Source organism: Phyllostomus hastatus, unplaced genomic scaffold, assembly GCF_019186645.2.
Source record: "Phyllostomus hastatus isolate PE091 unplaced genomic scaffold, TTU_PhHast_1.1 phas_contig_40, whole genome shotgun sequence".
Lineage (NCBI taxonomy): Eukaryota > Metazoa > Chordata > Mammalia > Chiroptera > Phyllostomidae > Phyllostomus > Phyllostomus hastatus.
In genome coordinates this window covers 23,451,415-23,479,290 of record NW_025333872.1, presented here as the reverse complement: position 1 = coordinate 23,479,290, position 27,876 = coordinate 23,451,415, and the positions used below count along the sequence as shown (strand labels likewise).

At 38.7% G+C, this 27,876-nt stretch overlaps 2 pseudogenes; both read left to right on the top strand.

Annotated features, from left to right (window-relative positions):
• The first annotated feature begins 4,671 nt into the window (after positions 1 to 4,671).
• On the top strand, positions 4,672 to 24,780 carry LOC123821483 (annotated as a pseudogene).
• A 929-nt stretch (positions 24,781 to 25,709) lies between these two features.
• On the top strand, positions 25,710 to 27,181 carry LOC123821482 (annotated as a pseudogene).
• The last annotated feature ends 695 nt before the right edge of the window (positions 27,182 to 27,876 follow it).

Sequence of the window (27,876 nt, the reverse complement as noted above, 5' to 3'; positions counted from 1 at the left end):
TAATTTAAAGTAGACATGAACATTGTCATATATATTAAAGGATTTGAGTAATATAAAAGACTAAAAATTACATATTTTATTTGCAATAGGAAGGAAATTCATGGAATTGAACATGTAGTGCTAGTAGATGATGGAAGTAGAATATATATACTGGGTTGATGTCTAAATAGGTAGCAGGAGTCTCAGGAAAGATCAAGTCAAGTCAAAGTATAAAAATTAATCATTTGTGAAACTTGGACAAAATGGGAAGAAACAAAATATTTGACAGAGTGAGAAATTAAGACTTTGCATGTTTATTGATGGAAGATTAAAGATCATGAGAGAAAGATACTATAAGTGAGTAGATAAGGTGACTGATAGAATTTCTTAGAAAACCTTGAAATAAGATTTCCTGTGGCTAAGAGAGGCATCTTATTCTATGAGATTGGAGAAAAACAATATATTTATATATAGTACAATTTGTAGGTTGAATGCTACAAGTTGTAAATACAATTTTAAAATCATAGAATGGGGTGTGTCCTTAAAGGCATAGAGTAGATCATATGGTAGCAAGAACAAGAGAGAGCAAAGATATAAGGAACTGTGACCAAGAATAAAATATCATAATTTAATACAGCAGAATGGATTGAGAGGGGAAATAAAGTACAACAAAGAAACAAAAGTAAAAGTCAGCAATATGTTTGTTAAACAGGTTTTGTTTAGTGTTTGAAGATGTTTTGGGAACAATGATATAACCATAGGTCTTGTAAAACAGCAACATATAAACTTTGTACAAAATTATACTCAGGGTTCACTCTCTGTTATTGTCATCAGCATCATAGTGACCAAAGTCCAGCAGGATCAGAGAAACAGTGAAGTAGCAAGTCAAGTGAGAATTCCACTAATATTCCTAGAGATTAGAGACTATCATGACTATTCAACAATTTTTCAAAATAAATCAGAACTATAAATCCTTGACCTTTCCACTTTTTCACCACCCATCACTCAACTTGTATTACTTCCCTCCTTACCTATCTCACAGTCCAGTGTACATCTTTATAATTGCTCTCTTACAGCCCTCCTTAATTCCTTTTTATTTTTATTGCATTTGAAAATCTCAACCATGACAAAATCCCATTTTTTTCTTACTCTATGACTAAACTTCAAAACTGAATTTGTCTGATGAAAAACAGTCAACATTGCTAAATAGCTTAACTTTTATGCTCACAACTTCAAGTGAGTTTTCAGCTATGCTTCATTATTGGACTGTCTGCAGACAATTTATTTTCCATTTCTCTAAATACTTTTTCATACTTCTCCTTATCTTCTCAAATAAGTGTGAAATGAAAACTGTAAGACAGGAACTTACACATGCTCCCACTGTTATTTCTAGAAAACTCCATGAATCTGGACATCCATACTTTGTCTTTCCCCTGGTAATAACGAGAACCCTGCTGTGTTCTTACAACTAGTCTTTCCACTTGAACACTTGATCCCATCTATCATACTTTGCCCTTGAAGTCACCCACTTTCTCTCCTGAATGATCAATTAATTCTCTCTTTACTAGACTACCCCCAGCAGTGTAACTGAATGCAGGTCCAGCTGTCTGCGTCTTTGAAAGCCAATACAGTAGAGGAAGGTGCCCATGTACAGGGAAGTGGTTTATTTGAAGGTAAAAACCATCAAGAATATGAGGGACTCATGTGTAAAAGCCTATCTCCTTAAGAAAATGGGGGACACATGTCATAAAGACCATCTCTACTTCTCAGTGGAGGCAGGGGTTTTTATAAGGAAGGAGAGGGGGCAGAATAAAGAGATCAAGGGAGGGGATTGAAAGTTCTGCACATGCAGATGAGCACAGTCCATTTCTATATGGCAAGTGATGGTCTGCTGTGCATCATACTGGTTTAGTCATTCTGGATTCACATCATTCTGACATACTTTGTCCTGGCTCTGTGGTCCAAGCTAGCATGCCTAAAGGTAGGAGTCTTTATCTTATGAAGTTATTTCCTAGGATTATTATACAAATAAACTGTTCATTTCTAAGCTACATATTAGTCAGAGTTAGTATTTATGAAAATAAAATGTAAAAAGAATGTTTGGGTGGGTTACAAATCTCCACTGTTAAAATTCCCACTGTTACAGCAGCATAAACATATCCTTTTACACCTCCCCCCATTTTAGGAGAAAAAATAAATCCTATCTCCTATAGCTACTACTTCATTTTTTTGCTTTGCTTAAAATGAAAGTATTCACAAGAGTGCCCTATATTCCACTCCTGAGCTCCTGTTTTCCCTAGAACCCATTTTAATCTGTTTTACTCCTATCTTTCCTTCCTTTTAAAGGGATCTCCCTGTAGCAAAGAAAGATTAACTCTCAAAACATCATTTGAGACCAATTTTCCTTTTTCTACTTTTGAAACTATTTCCTCTCTACTGTGCCAGGAGATCACCCTTTATATAATTTTCCTCTTGCTTCACTCTTTTTTGTTGATTCTATATACTTTGCAAATCCAAAATTTAGCTATAATTTCTCCCTATAATAAAAACTTTTACTTAGTACATATATTTTATTTCAATTCTAACTATAATACTATAAGGTAGTTAATATCATTATTTCTCTTTTATAGATAGGAAAAATGGGTCACAAAAAAAGTTATACAGTATATAAATGCCAGAGCTAGAATCTGAACCCCAAGACTATCTGGTTAAGTAAAAATACTCTTAACCAGTTTAGTTTCTTTCATCTTTAGGACAATATTGGATCTTATCCCTGTAACTATAAATATTACTTATGTACTTATACTTTCCATATTAATAACTCCAATCTCTATCTCATCAGTAAACTTTCTTTCAGCATATCTACCAGATGTCTAATAGATATTACCAAATCAATTCCCCAGAGTGTAGATAGAATGAAGGCTCCTGTCTTTGTCATGTAGCATGCTATACCAAAATACCACAGACTGGGTAGCTTATAAATAACAGAAATTTTTTTCTCACAGTTCTGGAAGCTAGAAATCCAAGACCAATGTGCCAGCATGGGTTCTAGTGAAGGCCCTCTTCCAGGCTGTGTACTGCTGACTTCTCACTGTGTCCTCACCTGGCATTAGGCACAAGTAAATTCTCTGAGTTCTCTCTTACAAAGGTACTAATCTCATTCCCTGGAGCTCTACCCTCATGACCTAAACACCTAACAAATTCCCACCCTTTATCATTATTTTGGGCACTTGAATTTCAACATATAGGTATTGGAGAGACACGAATATTCAGACTATAGCAGCTCCCTCAAAGATGTTTATATCCTAATCCCCAGAACCTATAAATATTAGTTTATATTGCTAAAAGGACTCTGTGTATGCATTTAAGATAAGGATCTTGATACTGAGAGATTATTGTGGATTATTCAGGTGCAAATCACAAAGCTCTTTATAAGAAAGAGCTGAAAGGATCAAGGTCAGAGATAGAGATGTCCTAAAGCAAATGTCATAGGGATGCCATTGCTGGAAGGCACCAAAAACCAGGGAATGTAGGTCATCTCTAGAAGATAGAAACAGCAAAGAAAAGATTCTCCTCTAATCCACAGAAGGAATGCAGCCTGTCAGGAACCTTTGTTTTTGAAGTTGTGGCTTCCATGGCTGTAATATAAAATATTTTCATTTTTTTAAGGCATTAAAGTTGTGGTAATTTTTCACAGCAGAAACTAAACTAATTCATCCAGAATAAACTCAGCACAATCAACCCTTTTCTTATATAAATTTCCCCACTTTAATAAATTTAAGTACATATAATCTAGTCATAGTTGGAAAGTCACAATTTGGTACAAAGTCACCTTGAGGAACACTAGAGAATCCCATCCTAAAGGTTATTTTCTTGAGAATTTCATATGATAATAACCCACCAAAAACAAACAAACAAAAACACAACTTGTTTCAAAGCATCAAAGGAGCAGATCTTCAATGGGAAACTAATCATATTGAACACATATGTGAGAGAAACGTCATTTTGTGGGTTTGGCTTTAGGAATAAACTCTGTTTTGTTAGAGGCAGAAAAGATGACCTAAGAAATGCAAATAAAGTCTTTGTGATAAGGGGAACAATATTGGAGGGGGGGAACCAAAGAATTGCCTCAATTTTTACTAGCAAATGGCTATAAAATTTGATCCAAAATAATTTGCAAATACTTCCTTGAAGAGTGATATCAGTCCCAGAAAATAAGTACAAACTTGTAAAAAAAAACTTTTCGATACATTGTCTCAGATTATTCAAGCAGCTATAACAAAGTACCACAGAGTAAGTGGCTTATAAACAACAGGAATTTATTTCCCACAGTTGTGGAGGACGAAAATCCAAGGTCAGGGTACTAAGATGATTGAGTTCTGGTGAAAACCTTCTTCCAAGCTGCAGACGGCCCTTTGTATCCTCACAAGGTGGACAGTACAGACAGGAAGCAAGCTCTCTTGTGACACATAAAGGCACCAATTCCAAACAGGAAGGCTCTCTCCCCATGATCTCATCTAATTCTAATCATCTCCCAAAGGGCTCACCTGCTAATAACATCACATCAAAGGGTAAGGTTTCAACATAAGAATTTGGGGGGAACACAGACATTCAGCTTATGACACATGTCAGAGAGAAACAGGAAAAGTTTAGGTTATTTTCAACATTACAAAAGAGGAAAATGAAGGAGAAATGAGACCACCTCAAACCTTTGATGATGACTTCCCAACAGACTTCATGGGCCTCATACAGGCGATATTCAGTTATGGCAGAAACCATTATGAGAAAGGTAAATTATATTTCACTTTGAGTTTGATTTCACAGAAATATAAATTCTTGCCTCAAAGCAAGCATGTCTAGGAATTCTGAAGCTTTCACGGGAATTCTGACATCTAAACAACTTTTTGTTCTTGTTTTGTTTTCACTGTGGCTAGCATGTTTCCTAATATATAAAATGAGAAAGAACTTGAATACTGTTTTTTTAAATACTTCCCTTAGTTTGTGAAAACTACTTGCATAAGCTATTTTATAACATAAACACAAACTAAAGACCCAAAGTATCACTTATTTCATTTGATTTTTTTGTGTGGTAGTGTTATTTAGCCTCAAGGAAGTGAAGCAGCCTTTTGCTGTGGTTTGGTATCATTTTTTATTATGTTTAGACAAACCATTTTCTCTGAAGTCACTATGTGTATGTGTATTTGTGCCATATTTATTTTGTTGGTGGCATTGTTGTTCTTCTGTTTATTGTTTTAGGAGTTTAGTATCTCTTTCTCTCCTAGGAATTATGATAATATTATTAACCGAGTTATATAAACAAGAAACCGGATAGCGCACAAGGAAGATGTGAAAGTATACTTTACCAAATAATTAAGAATATCTGACTTTTTTTGAAAGTTAAATTTTTACTGATGTTGGCGAGTAAATTGGGAATGAAAATGCCTATTTCCAAGAATAGGCAAGTGACTACTTATTTCACAACTTACACTCATTATCACCTCTACTGGAGAAGTCTGACTCCACCAGGAGCAGCAAACTCAACCCCCTGCCTGTTTCAGGATCTCCGAGAAAGATAAGGCTGACACAGACATTGCAGGGAGCAAAGCCTTATTCATGTACATAAGAGAATGACCAGCTTTCACAGTGAGCACTGGTCCCCCTCCACCTGCAGGTCTTTCTCCCAGCCCACATGTAATGATGGTCTGCACACCCCCAACCCCCATCATATTGTAGATAAAGAACTCCATTTCCTCTACTCTGGGAATGGATGGATATTGTAGTGGGTTGGGCCACATGTTTTACTGCACACAAGCTTAAGCAGGATAAGGAACATACACTGAATCTGAATAATATCCCCACAGAAAATAAGAAGCTTGGAGTAAGCTGTGTAGCCTCCCTATCTCTTGGTGAGGAAGGGTTCTGGGCTCAAGACCCATCCTTATGTCTCCAAGTGGGACTTGAAAGATTACATGCACCTTATTGCCTTTCCCAATAATCTTTGTGTAAATAGTGTTGTTTACATGGTCAGTGTTGTTGTCTGCATGTTCAGGATTTACTCTGTGTGTGTGTGTGTAAGAGAGAGAAGGACCGAGGCCATGAGTATGAGTTTTTTTATTCTAGGTTGTTTTGCTCAGTATTCAGACATCAAAACTTATAAAGCTGTATGAAAATTTATAAAATAGCTTTCACTTTATATTAATGGAGATATTGTAATGACAAGGAATTGGTATGTGGTTGGGATAGTGAAATGACTGATGCTATAGTCTCAAAGAATTATTAGAATGTCCACATTAAAATACATATATGTATATTATAAAATTAATAAACAGGAACTCTATTTTAAAATAAAGTCTGTAGGCTAGAAGAGAGAATTCTTATTCATGTGCCATTCAACCCACACTACTGACCACTATGGGAACAGACTGCCTTTGCATTTCTGAGAGAAAGTGATACTACTTTATTACTTTGACAGGAGGAAAAAAAGATCCTCCTTGCCCAGTTTACTGCTCAGCCAATGGGAGACTCAGCCAACAAAAAGTCACTATACTTCGAACTTTCAGTTTCCTGCAATGGACCCTTTGTTTACAATAGCCCCTTCCAATTCCATAAAATCCTTGAAATGCCCCAACTGTATTATTTCTCTAGATTTTTTCATGACTCATCATTAGACTGTAAGTCCAGAACTGAAATTCTTTGTTGTTCCTGAATAAACTTATTTTGCTGGAGAAATATTTGGCCATCTGTTTGTTTAAATTCAATATTATTTGGTGCCCTGTTTGAGGAGTTGGAGAAGATCCCCAATAGCTCTGTGGCTGATAGATAAACAGGTGTGGTTTATCACAGACCCTGGATTTGGAGGGTAAGTCATTCTCTTGGATCTGAGCTTCTACCCTCTTTGCATTTAGAAATTCTCTAGACTATATTCAGGATCTAATTTAAGGTTTATTCCTTTCTGGTTAAAACTTTGTTTTGTCTACAAGTGCGTGGTTGGCAGCTTGACAGGACTCTTTCAAAATCAGGCTATTCCACTGGAACCATGTTCTTCAGCTTTTGGTCCTACTTTTTGAAATATGGTCCTAGTGAAACTGGGCTGGTACTCAGCTTGCAGGCCATTTAGACTTTTCCTCTATAGTAAAAGCCTCTGAAAAATGGAATCCCAGTCATCAAAACACTTTCAGAGTGCATTTTCCCTCAGGGATCCTGACGACTTTATGTTTAAAAACCATGACCCTTCCTCATGTGTGTTTCTAAGTAAATGGACTGTTTAGATTAAAAGTAATTTAGAACACAAATGACCATTATAAGGAAATTTTGAACTCCCCAAACTTACTTTTCTTAAAATCAAATTAGTCAAGCATAGCTCTAAAATTGTCACTACTGAATGGAAAACTTATTTCAATTGGTATTTTGAAACTTCCAAATGTTACCTAAGTCTAAAATTGCCTTTTTGTAAAATAAAGTTTTAAGGTTAACTGAAGCAAACAAATTATTAAGGAAGGTCAATATGGCTCCCAAAGCCTCATATTCCTCTTCCCCTGATGCTTTATATCAGCTCTGCCCCCAGAGTCATCTTCCTCCTCCTCTGAGCCTATCAGAAGCTGTCCTTTTATTTTTTTTTTAATTTTTAAAGATTTTATTTATGTATTTTTAGAGAAGGGAAGGGAGAGAGAAAAAGAGAGAGAAATATCAATGTGTGGTTGCCTCTCATGTGCCCTCTACTGGGGACCTGGCCTGCAACCCAGGCATGTGCCCTGACTGGAAATGCAACCAACGACCCTTTGGTTCACAGGCTGGCACTCAATCCACTGAGCCACAACAACCAGGGCAGAAGCTGTCCTTTTAAAATTAAGACTTCTGAGGATCAAAACACTAAACCCCTAACTTCATGTATCCCTTGGATTAAAGCTGAACTGTGATTCCTAGTTAAAGACTTTCCTAAAGCAAATGAGGATCCCACAGATTTGCTGGGGAATTTATTATAGTCATTCAGACCTATCAATCAGCTTCTCCTGACTTATATTAGCCAGTTCATATGTTTGTAGGTGAAGACCAGGCTCAGCAGTGGACGAAAACTGCTGATTGGGAATATCTTAAAAGGCCCTTAGGATTACAACTGCAAGACCAAACCACTCATTTACATGATCCAGTTTGGGCAATTACTAAGTGTCAGGAAATGACTAAGGCTTCCCCAAAGTCTGTTCATTGGAACATGATTCAGGATTGCTCACAAAAATCTGAATGAGCCTGTTTATGACCATTATATTCAACTTCATATTGTGTTCAAAGAAAATTCTGGCCTTTCTTCAGATATTGATTCTAATCAAGCAGCTTTTAACTCCGGTTATTAATGGGCTGCACTGAGACCTTTTTCTTTTAGTTAACAGAACCAGGATGGAATAAGATACTATGTTTAATCTAGACTTGGTCATTTTAGCAATTCAGCTTTCTCACTCCTTAGATGAGCCACCTGAATGAAAAAAACACTAAAATTTTGAATTTTCAACTCTTGAAAATGATGGCCTCTATGTGAGACCAAAATTTCCTAATTTCTGCTATAATTGCAAAGAGCCAGAACACTGGGGAGAACATTGTCACAAAATTGAGTGCTTTGGATGTCTTCAGCCTTCTAACCAGTCCTTCCAATGTCCTCCTAATTCCCAGTGACGGGCTGTAAGGAACTGCAGGGGCTCTTCCCAATCCCCCCTCTCAATGGCTCAGAAGAACCGCTCTTGAGTTTTGGATGGATTTTTCCTCTGTCCTTATTGACACCATAGCTACACACAGAGGTCTCAACCTCACTGCTATAGAGCAGGCCCTGCCTCAAAGTACTAAAATAGTTTAAATAGTGAGAATCTCTAATAACCCTCAACAGTCTCCTGTCTTTGAACTTACTCTTTTTGGTTTCAGTCCTGTTAAAAATACCTTTCTCCTGAGTTGTTCTGCCCTTATATATTTATTAAGCCGAGACTTCTTTAAAAAGTATCATGATTGAATTTCTCTCTCCCAAAAGAGTGAAATAATTCTAGAATTTGACTGTAGACATCAAAATCCCCAATGAGAAGATTAAAATGACCCTTCAACATCAATTATTTTCTCCATTTCCAAAAGCATTAAAGCTCAATCTGGGTGCACTGATCAATTGTCTCTATTGGATCACCAACCACCCTCTTTACAGGCAAAATCAACTAGAAGATATTGGCAGAATCTACAGCGTACTTTTTATCAAGACTCAACTATATCCCTCAAAACCCTTTCCAGAATCAATCAATACTCCATAAGTAAAGAAGCTCTTCAAAACATAAAGCCTTAATAGAAGATTACAAGACTCAGGACTTCATTATCCCTCGCACTGGTCCCTGAAATATACCTGTATTACCCTTGAAAACACTCAAGGGTCAAGGATGGAGATTTGTCCAGGACCTCCATGCAATAAACAGCATTGTTAAACCTCAGAATCCTGTTGTTCCCCAGACACTGCAAACATCCTTTCCAACTGAATGTAAATTCTTTACTCTAATTGACATATGAAGTCCATTCTTCAGCATTCCAATTAATGAAGCTAGCCCATACTTATTGGCCTTCACTTGGGAAGGAAACAATTCATTGGACATAAGGCCTCAGGATTTTTTTTTAGTACCCTTCTTATTTCTCACAAGTCCTGAAGGCTGATCTGGATGATCTAGAGTTCCATATTAAGGGTTCTACTTTGTTGCAATATATGGATAAATTGCTTCTTGCTCTTCCTCCCAAGTCTCCTCATAGGATAACAGCATCTACCAGGTAAAGCTTTTTAGACTTTAAGGGACATAAGGTCTCCAAGAAAAAACAGCTGTTTGCCCGAACCCAAGTTCTATATTAGTGCATCTGATATCAAAACAAGGACTGTATCTAAATCCAGATAAGCTTCCTAGTGTCCTACATTTCCCAAACACCAAAACTAAGCATCAGTTGTGAGGTTCTCTTGGGCTATTTTGTTACTGACAAAATTGGTTCCCAAATCTGTCCTTATGGCCAAACTTTTGTAAAAGTATATTGTACTGAAAAACAATGTAATCCAATTTTATGAAAAGAACAGGATAAAATAGCCTTTAAAACCTTACAGGAGAATTTAGTGAACCCACTTGCCCTTGGGCATTGGACTTATCAGATCACCCTTTTCCTTTTTGTGTATGAAAAGAAAGGAAATTCCCTTGGGGAACTCACCTTAAAACATGGGAACCATCTTCAACCCATAAGATATTATAGTCAGCAACTGGACCTGTAGCATGAAGATATCCCCTTTGCCTTAGAGTCACTATTGGCACCGTACTTTGAGTAAGGCCATGGAGGAATTTGTTATGGGGGCCCCTTTAGCCAACTATGTACCCCATGCAGTAGAAGCCTTCCTGAAATCTCATCATAAACATTTGTTTACTCAGGCACCTGATGTTCTTTGAAATCTTTTTGTTAACTGCTCTTCACATAACTCTTTCATATTGTAATGACTTTAACTCTGCTGCTCTTCTCACCTTTATTATTTTTCCTGAGGGCTTAACTGAAAGATCACCCCTTGCTATGATGTGCAGAAAACTCCTTTGAGTAATGCCTACTTCTCATCATTCCCTGACAGTTCGTTCTTGTTTAAAAAGTGATAATGACCAATGTTTTTCTGGATATGAAATATCAACACTATTTGATTAACCAAAGAGGCACATTTGCCTTTGGCTACTGTCATCCAACAAGAATTTTATGGGTTCACGTAGTCTTTCACCTCAGGCAATGGCAAAGCTCCAACATTTGTACTGATAGTAAATATGCATTCAGCGTAACTAGTGATTGGAAATGTTGTGGAAGTAATGGGTTTTCTTACTTCAATGGAAATAAAATTTAAAATGGGCAGTATTTTCAAGAATCATTGTATGTTATACTTTTACTTGCTGCTTTAGCTATTATTAAGATCCCAGAGCATTCTAAACTCAAGTCTGGAAGATAAGGGAAATCACCTTACTGACATTTCCTCAAGAAATGCCACCCTTTAAGGAACCAACAGTTGTCAAACCCAATCCATTATGGTCCAAAGGGATACTTTCCCAAATGATACCTTGGAAAAACTAGCAAGAGATATCCAAAAATTGACCTCAAAGAAAGAATAACCAAGTTGAAAATTCAACAATTGTTGGTTTTATAAAGAGAAAGCTTTGATTCTGGTTAAATATGACCTGATCCTACAAGAGACTTTAAAATCCCCTCTTCTAACTACTGTACATGAATTAAACCATTGGTCCACTGACAAAATAATAACATTCATGAATCAATATTTGTGAGAAAAATATTAATGTGGCTGTAAAAAAAGCACCTACTTCACTTGTCCAACTTATCCAAATTACAACCCAGGAAAACACTGTTCACATTGCTCCTGAATATTCTAAATTGCCTAATGGACCATTTGAGGTTTGGCAAATGGACTTTTATCCACAGCTTTCCTATGGATAAAAATATGTTTTAGTAATAATCTGTTTTCTCACTGGACTGAGCTTTCCTTTGTAGGCAAGCTACTGCTTCTTCTGTAGCCAATAAAGTTCCTTTTGGTAAAGTTTACACTTACCTGGGGAACCTCTCTTGAACTCTTTAGTGATTGGGAAACCCTTTTTACCAGTTAGGCACTTTGACAAGTCTGTGTTGTTTGTTCAGTTTTACAACACTTTCACTGACTGCCTTTATCACCCTCAAGCCTCAGGGTTGAAGAGAACATACTAACAGCAGTATTGAGATTCATTGGTAAAATTTGTAGACACCCTCCAAACACCTTGCTCATAACTGCTGTTAGTCTTTCTAAATTTCAGACCTACCCTCTTTGGAATTCATAAGTCCTCACCCTTTGAGGCAGTGACAGGGAGTTCAATGCACCTGGCCTTTGATTCTTTTGATCTTCCCCTGATAAAAGGAGATGTACTTCAGTACTGTAAAAGTCTAATTGCTTCTATCAAAATGAGTCATGTCTGGTAGATTGGTCTTTTCACAGTGTGCTCCGGGAAGATAAACGTTTAAGCAACACACTTTTCAACTTGGATATTGCATCTGTTGGGAAAAGATACCTCCAGAAGGGCTGACTTCAACCTCATTTGAAAGGATCTGAATAGGTACTTGTAAAGAACTCCTTCTGCTGCCAAATCCCAGAGATCAGACTTTTACATTCACATGATATATCTAAAGAACACACCTAAACTTGATTGGACATGTACACCATCTGGTGACCTGAAGATGAAAATTTCCTGAAATAGAAGATAACAGCTGATAAGAAAACTTTCCCAAGATGTTCAGCCCAGACCAATTAGAAGATTTATAATTCACAGAAGTGTCTTTCATCTAGTCTACCAACTGACTCTAGATTCTTACCCACATTCATAGTATTTGAGTTTGCAACCTAAAAGCTAAATTATTGACACCATTTTGTTCTCAACAGTTTGAGACAATACTATGTAATTGCTTTATGTTTAATTCCTGCACTGTGTCTTCCCAAGGCTCTCACTTAATTCTTTCAGTTCTGCCATTTTCACCATTCTAGTTATGGACTTAGAAGGGAAATGCCTAAGAATCTCCTTCCTGCCTCTGCTTGTTACTCAAATATGGCCACAATAGTTTTTCCTTTCTGTGTACTTTCCCTCTGAAGTAGGACACAACACCCAAGAAATTCCCTCCCTGGTACTGAGGGACAATACACCACAGAATCTGCAAAAACCTGATGGTTGATTAACAATGCTTTCAGAGAAGGTCTTGATCAAAGAAGGAAATGTGAAAATTAACGAACAGAAGAGAGAACTCACACACACTTACAGAAAAGTACTGACCCCAACAGGAGGAGATGTACCTTTCATTTTCAGCAAAAAGTGATTCTGCTTCACTGCCTCAGCAGGAGGAAGGAAAGATTCCTTCTCTCGCAGTTAACAGCTCAGCCAATGGGAGACAGCAATAACTCAGCCAATGAAAAGTCACTACACTTCAAATTTTCAGTTTCCTCTGGTGCACTCTTTGTTTATAACAGTCCCTCCCAGGCCCATAAAAATTGTTCCTCTCTTTAGTTTCTCTGGATTTATGAATGGTTTGCCATTAGACTGCATGTCCCAAATTACAATTTCTTGATTTTCTTTTTCTGGAGAAATATCTGGCTATTTGTTTAAGGTCAACAGTGCAACTGTGTGTGCATATATATGTATAGAGAGAAGGGGGAAAACTTGCAAAACAGCCTCTTCATGTGTTTGTACACACACACATACACACACAACCAGAATCACAAGTATAGGACAGTGAAAAAAAGGATGATTTAATTAACTATATCTTCATATTGCATTACAATAGGGAGTAAAGATTTGGTTCTTAGTATATACATACTTTTCTATCACAGAAGCTTAATAAAATGTGTATGCCTTTGATTTTGTGTTGATCTTTAAGAAGAACTGAACAAGATAGAAACAACTTAAATGAGGACACCAAACCTCTCATTGTGTTATGACATAAGCATACAAGGAAATACTGGCATGGAAATGGCAGCATCCTATGTCCTGTTAGAAGAACGTATGAATGGACTGGGGAAGATATTGACTAGAAGACAATTGAAGGCAGTGTGGCAGTTGTCTGTGAGTCTGAGATTGGAAGTGGCACATTTATTTTTTTCTCAATCACTATGAACTAAACTTAGGTTAAATGGCCCTGTCTTGATTCAAAGGTTGGAAATAAAGTCCATGTTTGGTCCCCATTTCTGAAGAGAAAAGCCAATCTTTACCACTATTTGTTTACAGTCTGGAGTCCCACAGGATAAATGAGATCTTCTGAGACATAAATGTCAGGTTATATACTGTCTGCCAAATATCTAACTCTTAGAGACCCTAATTGCTGTTTATTATTTCCTAACATTCAGTAAACAAGTAACTTTTTTAGCCTGGACTCAGTGATGTTTTGGGGTATTGATGGAAGCTGCCACTCAGGCACGACTGTGAAAGTGGGGGCAGAGCGTCCTTGCCTAATCAGCGTTGTATTGAAAACATTAATTACATAATGATAGCAAATGTAGAAGGATTGTGACAAATGATACCTCATGCTCTAACTCTGACATCATCTTTCTAAAACTTAGATTATTTGATGCTTAACCGTTTAACAGAAAACTGCTAAGTTTTGCTTTTCACATCAATATTTTGTTTGCTAAATTTAGAAAGAAATGAGAAGAAACATTTGGACTATAAAACACAAATCATGATCTTTTTCCTGAGCCTAGTATTACACATATCTTATTATTATTATAATTTTAATATTAATAAAAAGTGAATATTACATATTGACTTCAATAGTCATGAAAGTAAACAGTTATATAAGGAGATACATAATTACCTACTCTAAGGTCATAGAAAATTATATTCATGACTTTCTCTTCATTTTTAACCTGTGCTGCAGAAATCATTGACCATATTAAGGATGTTTCTGGATTTTTGTTTTCTATTAAAGATAATAGGTTTTCCTTTTTCTGTTTCACAGACAAATAAGAAGGTCATATTTCAACTAGAAATTAAAAAAACTGCAGAAACAGGCATTTTTAAATAGAGCAAAATGTTATTGAATGCAGATTAAAAACTATCCATTTCTAACTCTGGGTTTCAAAAACATTATAGGAATACCAGAAACATCCTATAGAATCATTTGTTATAGAAAAGAGGCAGTGTTTTGTGGCATTGAACATTAGTGGAGATAAGTGTAGCTTCCATAAATTATAAATCAGTCAACAGAATACAAAAAATAGGAAACTGAGAATGAAATCATTTATAGACAAGAAATGATACAAATATCATGCTACATGTTTGGCTTTGAAAATCTGTCAGCTATCTCCTCATAGTGTGTTAACTGAAGGAGAAAAGTAAAGCCCCAGGAAACCTTGGTCATGTAGCATTTCAACTGGAATCTCCTAATTGGAGAGGTTGAAAAACCATTCATCCTTTCAGCTTAAAAAAAAGAGAGCAGATTTGTGGCAAGATGGCAACTTAGGTAGAGTTTAGACTGAGATCTTCTTTGCCTCATATGATTATATTACACTTGGTTTGTAGTTGTCTAACTTTTATTTACCCAGAAGAATAAAATGGCACTTTTTCTCAACACTAAATTATTCAAAATTTAAACTTTTGTGCCAACATTTTTGTAGCATCCAGCAAACTCGAGAACAAATATCGGAGACTTTCAGGGTATCAAAGATGTTACTTTATTGGCCAAGTTTAACCTGCGCAGGGGTGAACTCTCAGAGTGTCCAGCGACACAGTGCCCACAAGGAGCTGCAAACGAGAGCTGCGCCGAGCGCTTACAACTACGTTCTTATATATGGGCGGGCAAGCAAGCGTTATACAGAAGTAGATGTGGCAGTTAGTAATTCGCTTACAAAGACCGCACGCGGGAATTTCAAACCAAGCATTCTTTCATAAGGCGGGAAGGCAGGCTGTTTGTTCATTAACCTAGTAATCTCCTGGCTCTAGCTAGCTAGTTTTCTATTTTCTCATTAAAAACTACAAAGCACTGCTTATCTAGCCTACCCACGGGAGAGCATCTGCTAGACACAGGATGTTTGCTTTGACTGTACTTTGTCTCTTTTATCATTTCTTTTCAGCTACAATGGGTTCTTGTCTATTAAGGTTAAAATTTAGTTCTTAATTTCCTTGTTCCCAACAATTTTCTTATAGTTTTAATTTTGTTTAGTTTGCTTTAGATTATGTACAACTATAGATGGCTTTTTAAAAATTTCATATATATACAAATTTTACTAGAGAGGTAGATGACATATGTGGTATTTATTTATTGCTATTTATTAGGTAAATAGCAATTATAAAATACAGTTTATCTTTCTATTGAATTAAATGCTAAAGATGGGTGAGAAAAAAACAATTTAATGTTCCAAAATGATTTGTAAATAATGATAGTCATAATAAAAAGAATTAAGTATTTTTAAATGTATGTAGAAAATGCATATTGTAAGAATCCCATTCTAAAAGGCCAAAGTATATATAATATACTTTATGTTAACCAAGTAAACATTTCCAAAAGAAAAATTTGTCCTGATATTTTTCAACATCCCAGCACATATGCCTTTGATTTTTTGTAGTTCAGAATTTTGAATCATAGACTGTATTTAGGTTTTCCAGAAACATGTGTAAGTTCCTATAAATTCTGCCATATTCTCTCAATTTTTAATGTGGATTCCATACAATTTGAATCATATACAATATTTTTGGTGCCTTTGCTGTAGACATGTATGTCTTCAAAGTCTTATTCGGTGCTTTTCCAAAGAGACAAAGGAAGTACATATACCCATGTTATGAGTCAACTGTGGTTCTAGACTTGAATTTGGTTAATGTAATGCAAAGTATTTTAGAAGCCCACAGCTTCTAAAGAATGTATCAATTTTAAATCTTGCTATAGGTTTATCAATCTTGTCATTTTTGATAAAAAATGATTGAGTCATATTTGCATCAATTCCAAGTGCTGAAATGAAACTAATGTTGCTGGATCCACCCTGATTGTTTGTTTGGTCTTCCTTCTTGTGGCTTCCTCCTGATTTTTCACTTTTACTCTTCCTTTTAAGAGCCACCCTTGAACTTTTCTGTTAACTACTTCCACAGTAACTCAGTTAGACTTGGATGAATTTCCCAGGCCATGCTTCATCTTATTTTATTATTTCACTTTAATATACGGATAGTACTTCTCTTCTTTCATAGTTTCTAATTACAAATAATTATTTAATATTGTTATAGTGTTGTGCAAGTTTCTAGTTTCTAGAAACATGTAGAACCTCTGTTTCCCTGGTAGAGAGACTCTCTCACATGAATTACTCTGTTTTTTCTGGAATTGAGGATTTGTTTTTTTTCAGTTTACAGTTTTTAGGTTATAAAGATGAGTGGAGAGTTATTCTTCTGGCCCCTGGAGTAGGGTGTACAAAATGATTCAATTCAAGGACGTCCAGTATTCTAGTTGGTAATTCTAAATATATTAGCTTCAAAAAGTTGCAGCATCTCTAATTCTTATAAGCAACATAAGCAGCCAGAATCAAAAGAAAATGAGAAAGGGAAAATAAGTGTGAAGACAGAATGCTGGCAGCAGCCAGTGATGGATCATTTATAAAGGTAATGTTCAGAGGTAGAGGACTGTCTAATTTTTAAAAGTTTACTAAGACTTGTTTGCTAGCATCTTCTATATCATAAAATATCACCCTGCTGCATAGCAAATAGAATTTAATTTTTTCCTTGAAAATAACTGCTTGACATGCAATATAAGTCTCTCACTTTAAAAATTGTTTTACCACTTGTCTCCAGGATGGTTACTTTACAATCCAATGTAAATGCAATAATCTGAGCATGAATGTGTGGAGTTCTCACCATTTTAGAAACAAGGATTTCACAAGGATATTATTTCACTACTACTAATGTAGTAACTTTTAGTATTAAAAATAACAAATCTTCAATAGTAGAAAAATATTAAGCCTTTCATTTTTGTTTACCAAGCAGCATTTCACAAGATCTCTAGCCTGTGCCATTATCCATGGAGGAAATTTTGGCTTTATAATAAAAATGATATGCAGCAAACCTGTAATCACAACACTGTGTACATAAGAAACACCAAGAGGATCTCCCATTAAATAGTTCACACTCCTTCTTCATCAATGGATCACAGTAAAATAGATATTAAATAGGACTTACATAGAGAAGCTCCTAAATTAACAATAGCCATCCTTGACCATAATTCATATGGTGGCCTCCCCCTCATTCCTACTGTCAGAGAGGTTGCTATTGCCTTCATCATGTTAATGCTATAAAAACAAAGCAACAACTCACGCAGGAACTCAAGTTTTTAGAAAATATGTGATTTCTGGAAAAGCAGCTAGGAAGTATTAAGAACCTCTAAAATTAAATTTATTCATTGAACCAGTTACAGAAACAAGGATTCTTTGTTTCCATGGAAGAGCCAATTTCCCTGTGAGTTTAATTCAAATACTCCTACCAAACTTCATGGGCCTAGAGGACATCAGTCTCTTTTTGGCAATGCCTTACAATGTGTACCTCACTTTAATGTATTGTCAAAACCAAGGAATAAGATATTCAGGTGAGTGCACCCACTTCTTAAAAAGTTTCTTACTCAGCTATCTTTCACAAACAGTTTTGCCTAGAGGGACTAGGAGAGCAATATAAAGGGCTAACGTTTAGAGAATTTGGTTGCCAGGGGATGAGAAAAAAAATCCATGCATGAGCCCCAGTAAAGTTTATTTATGAAAACCAGCTTCAGTCTACTGGCATTCGCTTGTTAATTTGAGGTATTTTTAAAATAAAAATGTAGCATTAAATTATGTATTTACTGCCTGAGTCCTTTAGTATCTTCTTAAATTTTGCATCCAGTCTGAGTGCCTTATTGTCCTGGTTCTGAGTTCCTGAAATGAGATGTACACATTTTTAATTGTTTTCAGTGGTCAGTTTTGAACTCCGAGTACTAACGACATCTCTTTCTCTCCTTTGTGCCACAGGATCCTTTCACCCCCTAATCCAAGTTGCCAGTTATTAATTACAGACCCAGTTAAATCATAAGATACATGTCTTACATTTTGTTATTATTTAATAACATTGTTTCTATGGAAATGTGTTTTAAGTTTCAAGTAATTATTTCCAAGATTTTTATTTTGGAAGATGTGGGAGGGAGAGGCTCAGGTTTACCCATGAAGGGTAGCTTATTTTCATTTTGAAGAGGTCTCCACAGTCATCTGAGGAACACATGATGCATTGTTGGTGACATTTCCTTAAATGCAAACAAGTTTTTTATGACATGCAAGTCACCGTATTTTAGCAAGTTAATGCCTGTGTCTGTATTGAAAATACAGTCCCAAGAGTATGTGTGGTCCCACCAGAAAAAAATGTTGAAAATTGTTGGGGACCCTCTTTGGGGCCTATATCAGTCAGGAGCAGTCGACAATGCTTGAAAAAACATAAAATATCCATCATCAAATACTAGAAATAGAATATTTATAACTTTATTTTCTAAATTTCTAATGGTAAATTTATCTACCATTTTATAGTGCTATGGAAGTGTCAGAGGTGTACACAGGTAACCAGGTTCTTAGTGATCGAGGACAAAGAATTGAACTGAACACACAAAGTTTATAGCATAAAGAAAGAGGGGAGGTTTATTAAGTGATAGTACATACCACAGGACACGGGAGTGAGCCAGCTCTGAGCATAGAAGGAACACGTGGGTTGGGGGGATTCTATTCTTATAGGGCAGAAGCTCCCTGGCTAGTCTTTGGCAGGCTTTTCCTGCGCAGGTACAAGGAGTTGTATTTCAAAGCTATTGCGCATGTGTGGTTTGCCGTGATTTTCTTGATTGGTTACTGGAGAAGAGAGTCCCACAATGTTATTTCATTATAATGATATTATAATGAATCAGGGGTAGTGTGCAGGTGCATCCATGGTTCAGAGTTATCCCAGAAAACAGGAACAACCGGTCTTAGGGGATCTTTGTCATGTATGGATGTTTTTTACCTCAGCCCTGCTGGGCCTCTGGAGTTTCCTTCCTGACTATCTCCTCCCTCAGAACTAGGTAACACAATTGGTCATACCCAAAATGAAACACATGCTTTCAGAAAGGCTGCTTATGTCTCAATGGCCCAGATTGGACTGCACGCCCGTACACTGACCAACCAACATAGTATATCCTAGATGTAGTAATTGATATAAGCCAGTTAACGCCCACCCTGAATTTGGTGACAGTACAATAACAAGGATTTGGGTGTTCTGTTTGAATAGGGGAGAATATGTGCCAGTTAGTACTCTTAATATCAAACAATATAAAATAATTTCTACTGAAAAATTATTAGACTGCTATCAGTGGGCTCATAGAATATATTATCTAGCTAACCAGCTATGGAAGTAGAATGGGGCACAAGTTAAGGAAACACCATAAATCCAAGAATCTGCTTAAGGATGACTTCACCTACTAGAAATTTACTGCCATACCAGAGGATCTAGACATTCCAGAACTGCTTACCTAGTGCTTCCTGGTTTCCTATTCATTCCAAAATGCTGTTTCATTGGAGATGCATATTGTTCTCAGTTAGTGTTTTATATTTGAAAGCCAGGGCCTATACCCAACATTTCCTGTATATGTCCAGACTATTCAGATGCTGCATAGCAAAAGAAGAAAGCTCATCTGCCATATGTCCTCCCCTCCTCTGTGCAATGTTAGTTATGCCCCTTTACTTTCTAACATAAAGTACGGTTCAGTATTTATCATGTACATGCATTGCATTCCCTATCAAACTCAATTGTGTTCCACACCCAGATGACCATGGCCTAATTATACCTGTTGTTGCTGTGATAAATTACCACAAATTTAGCAGTTTAAAACAACTAAAATTTATTTCTTGCAGTTTTGCATGTCAGGAGTATGATATGGTTCTCTCCTGGCTGCATTCTTTTCTGGGGGCGCTAGGGGAGAATCCTTCAATGGCATAAATGGACTTTCCCCCCCACTCTGTGGTGTCACATAGCTCTATGACTGACTACAATGAGGAAAATGTCTCTATTTTGATTAGATTGGACTCATTTTACCAATCCAGGATAGTCTCCCCATACTAAGATTCTTAACCTTCTTTATACTTTTAAAGTCCCTCTTGCCATAGGGTTTAGTGGGGTAGCATATTCACAGGATCTGTGTACATTTTGGGGCAAGAGATATTACTCATTCTCTCTCTACCCTCTCTCTTCCAGATGAGTACTTGCTTTATTTCTGATGCAGGTGAATCTTAAGAGAGTGACAGATTCTGGCCGAAGGTTGGGTGTCAGGGCTAGAACTCCACCTCTCAGGTGGGGAAGGTCACACCCTGAATGTACCCACTGTTATCACTGCCCCATAATGTATGTGAAGCCCTGTGCATGGTGAGGGGTGTGTGTCTCCTCCCGACCACTTGGGTATCACCTCTGAAGGTGGAGATTAGGGTCACCTGAAGGTTACAGTCCCACTGCAACTTGCAGGATGTGAGCAGTTCTAGGACAGTGCACGGGCTTGGCACTGGTCTTGGCTGCTGATGATGCAGCAGAAGGCACACACCTGAAAAAAGAATTATTCATCCACCAGGAGAACAGGGATCCTACCTCGGCCTACTGGAGTGAAGCTGGAGAGAGGAAGGCTGGTTGGGGCTGCAAGTCCACATGGTCAGCTGCCAATGGGACTTGAAAGAACTGAGGACTTTCTCGATAGAGGTAGCTGACCGCCATTTGTCACTGGGATGGCTCTGGGAGTTGAGTGATGTACTCTCCTCATTAGCCAGCCCCTAAATTTTGGCAGCAGTCACTGGAGTGGCTTTGAGAGTGGCAGTTCCGGGGTTGAGGAGGGCCAGAGATTTCTGGGTACAACCTAGAGACCCTGTTAGCCTGGCCTGCCTTGGGAACAGCTTCTTGGGGTCCACCATGTACCCAGGTATGCTGGGTGGGTATGCAATGGCAGGAGGCAATTGAAGGGGTCAGACAGCATGTTGTGGTGAAGAAGCCTAAAGCATTGGTGTTCTGGTCCAAGTTGATGGTGTTGGGGATGGCAGGCAGGGGGTGAGGTCAAACACTGTAGGCAGGGACTCACAGGTGAATGGACATGAAGGGCATCTCCTTGGGTTCTGTAGCACCTGCTGTTTCCTGGGACCGAGGGCTGCTGACTTGGGAGTGGCTGGGGCACGTGAGTGCTAGTGCCATGTGCATGGCTTTGCATTCTCATCCTCTCAGGCGACACCAGGCACTGGTTCATGTCATGCAGGGAGGCTCAGCCCCACTTCACTTGTGGTGGTTGGTGGCAGTGGGTACAGTAGTGCCTAATCGACAGACAGGGACTTGCCTACCTCAGAGGAGCGCAGGGAGCCCACCTTGCTTGGCAGTGAGAGCGTGGTCATTGTGGGCCACAGTCTGGTCCAGCCTGGTTTCCTCACCCCACAGAGGGCTCAGCAACAGCTGCCTGCAGCCCTAGACAGGGTTCTATGATGCTGGTGGTCAACATCATTGCCAGAGTTTTCTTTCCTAGTCTGCCCTGTCTTTCTGGGTGAGCTCAGCCCCAGCTCTAGGTTGCTCTCCATGTGGCATGTGGTGGGTAGCTCACCTCTCCACTCCAGAAGCTGGGGGGTGGGCCTTCAGAACCAAAAGCTAGTGGAACACCCTAGGCAGAGTAGGTCAGGTGCTTTGTTGGATTGTGTCCTCCTGGACAGCCACCTTCTTGATATGCTCCACAGTGGAGACTCCCTGGTGCACCTCCCAAGTCTGGATCTGAAGGCTAACAGGCTATCCATACCGGGGGCAACCTGGCTTCTTTCTCAGCCCTTCAAAGGGTATCAGCCCTTGGCAGCTCCTTGCATGCTTCCCCAGGGCACTCCTGGGCAAGTCTGGAGGTCACTGTTCTCCTGGGGCTGTCCTGGGAGCCAATCCTTTCATTGCTCCCAGTTCATTGAGATTTTGCTAGCTCCTGGGGTATCAAAGCAGGCTACTGCAATAACTTCAAGTATTGCAGGTAGACCAGGCCATCCAGGGGGCTGTGGGTGGTGGGTAGCTATGAAGGGAATAGTCTGCATGCCACATTTATGGCAGAGCCTGCGGGCACTACAAGAGTGTGGTGAGCTTGAGCAGCAGCAGCCAGGGCTCGAAGGCAAGGGCATAATGCTCAGTGCTTCCAGTGGGCTTGGGTCTGCTCTACCTGGTCCTCCCTTCACATCAGCCTTGATGCAGCCACTCATGTTGGTTTTGGGGAATGCCATATTCATTTTGGGTGAGATGAGCTTGTGAATCCTCTCCTCCCTGGTGTGCTTGTGTGCTTGCCAGCTTGCATGCACTGCAACAGACTGTTGACACTGAGGATACTATTGGTGTCCATGTGAGTCACCAGCACTATGTCTACTGGGTCCAGGTGCTGCACCAGCTTCCAAAAGCTGGACTTGGGGTTTGAGCTGCCATTGACCAGTGCTGTAAAATAGAGGATGGGCTGCCTGAGAAAATGAAGCAGCAAGGCCAGGTGAGCCTGAGGAAGCCCACGGAGGCACATGGTTTGAGCTACTCGAAGGAGGATAGCTACTCCAGCAGCTGCGCCATGTGATGTGCTCTATCTGGCACAGGCCCTCTGAGGCCAGCAGCTGTATGCTTCCTGCCCAAAGTATGGAGGACCAGTATGAACTTGGGTAGTTGGTTGTTTTCTGCACCAGGTTAGTCAAAGGGGTGGGGTGAAGCAGGCACCTTCTTTGTTTCTTAGAAGAACATTAGCACAAATTTTCTTGTTCTCACTTCTACCCCATCCCACCACCTCCTGACCTTGCTTCACTCTCCACCTACCATCACAGTGGTCTCTCTGGATTACATGGCAGTGCTTTTCAGAATCACCACTGGGATCATTGGAGCCAAGCTGGGTTTGCATGAGAAATAGCTGATCCTACTGTTATAGAAAGTCATAAACCTGGCCGTCATGAAAGTGGGGTAGTTGCATGAATATTGTTAGACTGGATCATTTGGAACTGACAGAGGACTGTAAAAAAGAAACTAAGTTAAGGCCAATGTCTGTACCTGACATCACAGCCATCGGACAGCTTAACCAGTCAGCAATGTACCAAAATGAAGGGTAGGGGCTCCTCTTGTCTTTTACTGATGTACTTCATGTCAGGCACATCCTGTATCCTAATGTTTCCAAGAATTTTTGCCTGCATGTTTCTATTACTTTTTTTTTTATCCATGCCTGATATAAACCTGGATGCTGCAAGCAATGAGAGTGTTTAAATCTTGACAATAACTTATCTTTCTGTGTGGAGCCTTTCAAGTTGCAGATATGGGGAACATAATTTAGCTGTGATTTTGCCTTATAATCACAAATTTTTAGATTCAGAAAGAGTAAATTACAAATTTGAAAGTGGCACTTGCAGCAAAAAGGGACTTATTGATAACAACACTGTAATCAGGGATCTGGGTTTTCTATGGCTGTCTTTGGATCCAGATATTGCAAAATTCTTCAAAGGGCTCAATATTGCGAAAGGAGATGTAGTGCTGTGTCTGAATTCCCAGGGTTGAAGGAATGGAGAAGCTCTGGTTAGGTTTGCAAACAAGGAGCACAGACACCTAGCACTACAGAAGCACAAACATTACATAGAAACTCTGTACATTGAGGTTTACAAAGAAACAGGTAAAGATTATATTAAAATTGCTGGTGGTGCCTCCAATGGGGTATCCCAATTTCTCTCCAAGGAAATTCACGTCCTTCTCCACATGTGGGGCTCCCTTTCATGAATTCAGCTGATGATGTGGTGGCCTTGTTTGGACAACATTGCCCCATCACTAGGGAGAAGGAAGACATCCTCCTTGTTATCTAACCAGACAGTAGGTCAACAAGGGATACTTTGTCCTCTTTGCTTGTGAAACATATGCACAGAACATGTTGAAGAAGAAACATAAGGACCTTGAACTGTTCAGGAGCATAGCAACGGAGGTTCAGCAGGTTCTGAATCAGTTCTCCTCAACCCTTCTCATTCCTCCTACCCTTCCCATTATTACAGTGCAACCTCAACAATTTCACCCCATACAAATGTTAGAGACTGTGTAGTCTCTTCCCTGTAGTTGAGGTCTTTCCTATGCAGACATAATTGAGGGCATGTTGGATTTTCTGGGAAAGTTTTAATAGATATTCAAATTTACAATATTCACATGGTATTGAGTAACCAGGGCCACCTACCTATTGGGAGATGCCTTTATCCAGGTGAATTCTGTTCGCGAAGCATTTCTGGCTGCACGAAAGTGTCATTAAAAACAAAAACAAAAATAAAAACATGATGGAGAGACATGTTCAAGTTTTTCAATATTTCTCTTAGGAGATGGGGACACTGCTTTTGTTTACACTCACGTTTATTATTTAATACATGAAATGGTAAAGGACACAGACAAGCAGCCAGATGAAGAGTAACATAAGTTCCTGAGCAGAAGAACTTTGTCCCTGTTGAATTGGGGTATGCCGCGCTCCCTGGCACATGGATGTGTTTACCAACTCAGAAGGTCTTTGAACCCCATACTATGGGGATGTTTATGGAAGCTTCATCACATAGGCATGATGAATTATTAATTTCATTTATAGTCCCTCTCCTTCTTACAGGAACAAGAGGGGGATCTGAAAGTCCTAACTTTCTAATCATTAGAACAGAAGACAATCCAGGAAATCCTAAGGGATACAGGAGTTCAGTGTTCAGTGCTCTTATCATTCAAGAATTACCAAGGTCTTAGTAGCTCCTTGTCAGCAACTGGGGTCAAAGTCTAAATGTTAAAATAAAAGATTCTCTTAGCACCCTAGTTATAAGAAGATTTAAGAGATGAATCAGGAACAGGGGCAGATATATAATAAAATAAGATATATAATATGATACATATATTATCATTATAAGGTCATATATATATCTTATTATTATAAGAAAAAATGTATATATATACTTCTTATTACTTCACACCAGGGTAATCTGAGTCCATTTTGGTCTACCCCTCACCTCACCTTCATTCCCTCCCTTACTTCCTGACTTATCTGGTTGAATCAAAGTCCTAGGCTGTTGTGGTTTTCCTAAACGAAGCTTCAGCTTTGGGGCCAAGAGGCAGAGCCAGGATGTCTCTACTAGTTTTCAGTTGCTGCCTAACAAATTACCAATTTAGTGCTAAAGAAGATCCACTTATTAGTTTACAGGTCCGTAGGTCATGGGCCAGGCGGGATTGATTGTGTTCTCTGTGAAGAGTCTCATAATCAAAGTGTTGGCCAGGCTCACGTCTTATCTAGAGGTTCTGGACAAGAACACTTCCAGGCTCATTTCATCTGTTGGTAGAATTCAGTTCTATGTGGTTGTGAGACTGAGGTCCTCATTTTCTTGCTGGCTGTCAGCTGAGGATCACTCTCAGTTCCCAAACACCACTCTCTGGCCCTTTCATGTGACCTCCTCTGTCTTCAAGCCAGAAAAGGCATATGGACATCCATACCTGTCTCTCTATTGGCCCCAGCATCACAGCATTTCATCCAAAGTCAGGAGAGGTGGAACTTGAACTCAGCTTTTTTTTTCCAAAATGCCAAAGCCACAGAGTCTGCTAAGCTCTCTTGGGTAGCCAGCAGAGCCTATCTGCTATGTTCCCTTGGTAAAGGGTGCAGTTTACTATCTCAAGCAGTCTCTGGTCCACCCAGATGAGGAAAATCAGGTTTTGTTCTTGTTTTTGTTTTTTTTTAAATTTGAGTCATCAAATTTGATATTAACAAGAGCAATCCATACTTGGTTCTAAAATTACTGGCAGCACAAGGAATAGTTTACTTCTCATAACAAGAAAAACTTAGGTTTCCACCTTACTCTTGAAAACAAAAAACAATTAATAAAATGTTTAAAACTTTTAAATAAATCACTTATTTCATGCACCTCTTTTTTCCTCCTGCTGAGGAACAGCAGATTAAAAGCCAGTTTTGCCAGGGTTTAGGGCCCCCCCACATATCCTGGCTCCCTTTGTCTCCATGCAGCCCTGCAACTTTGAATCTGACCTGAGGTCATCCTTTATCACTCTAGCACAACAGAGCCAGAGGGCAGGCCTAATGACTCCAGACTGAAACCAGAATGTTCCTGAAATGCTCCCTTGCCTTCTCTGGGAGAGATAAATAGTGACTCTGCTCTGAAAGCACCCAGCTGTGAAGTTTGCTCCTCCAGCTGCTGCAGATGAGGGGAACTTGAGCAGTCCTTCTGCACTGGAGATTTTGTTCCCCACATTCCAGCTCCAGCCCCTTGCACTCTGCCAGGTTGCAGTCTGTGGGTACAGAACATTTTATTATCTTGCCAACACAGAAGCTAGCTGCCAGGCCATAAAGAAAAAAAGTCAACCAAGAAGATGTGGAAGTGCTAGTTCTGTTCTTCATTTTGGGAAGCACATGGCTCTGACAGAAGAAGCCAGTACATTCTAGCCAGAAGATGACATTATGACTCCAGTTGTGGACAATGACATGGTGACTCCAGGTGCCAGTGAGGATCCCCATGAGTCTGCTGCCTTGACAATTCTGGGGCCAACAAATACAGAGAGTATGACAGACACAGAAGATCTACCAACCCTCAGAAAGCACAGTCCATGCCCAAGAAGAAAGCCAGAGCACCACCACCCCAAATGTGGTGACCAGTCACCCTATGGAGGAAGTGAGTGAATAAACACAAACAAGGTTGAGAAAGATGTTGTGGATACAGTGACCTTAGACAGGTTCTTACTAGCTTTTGTGTTCATTGATGGGATCATCATTGTTGTTGTGCAAAAGTGTTGGGAAAGTTCTCACGCTAAAGAGAATTGTGTTATTCTACTGATATGTTTAAAAAGGAGTTTCTACCTTCCCTTATCCCTGAGCATGTGAAAGAAGGTGACCCATGGAAATGCTTGGACACCCCACCTAAAATCCACAGAAATCACTCCATGAATCATTCCACCTGTCCAAAGTAGCTGAAAGAAACAATTTATGACTCTTTCCTCTAAGTATTTGTCTTTTAAAACATGTTTCAAATATAAATTTTTAAAAGATAATTTAAAAGACAAAAAAGACAAAAGATGTAGGAAATCGGAAAAACTGTGTCAGCTGATTTGTAACTAAGATAGGCAATGTAATTCAATCAATTAGAAACTGTGATCATGTCTTTGAATCATTCTTTTATTGTTAAAACACAAAGGAATCTGGAAATATGTGTATCATGGAGTCCTTGGGTCTAGTGCTATGTTGGTAAGTTACATAAGCATTCTGTAATTTCTGATCTTTTAAATAGTCACATTCTAGTCTAGTTTGTTCTATTTTTAAGGCCTAATTTGGTATGAATAATCAAGTAGAAAATCTAAATTTGAATAATATGTAATGAGCAGC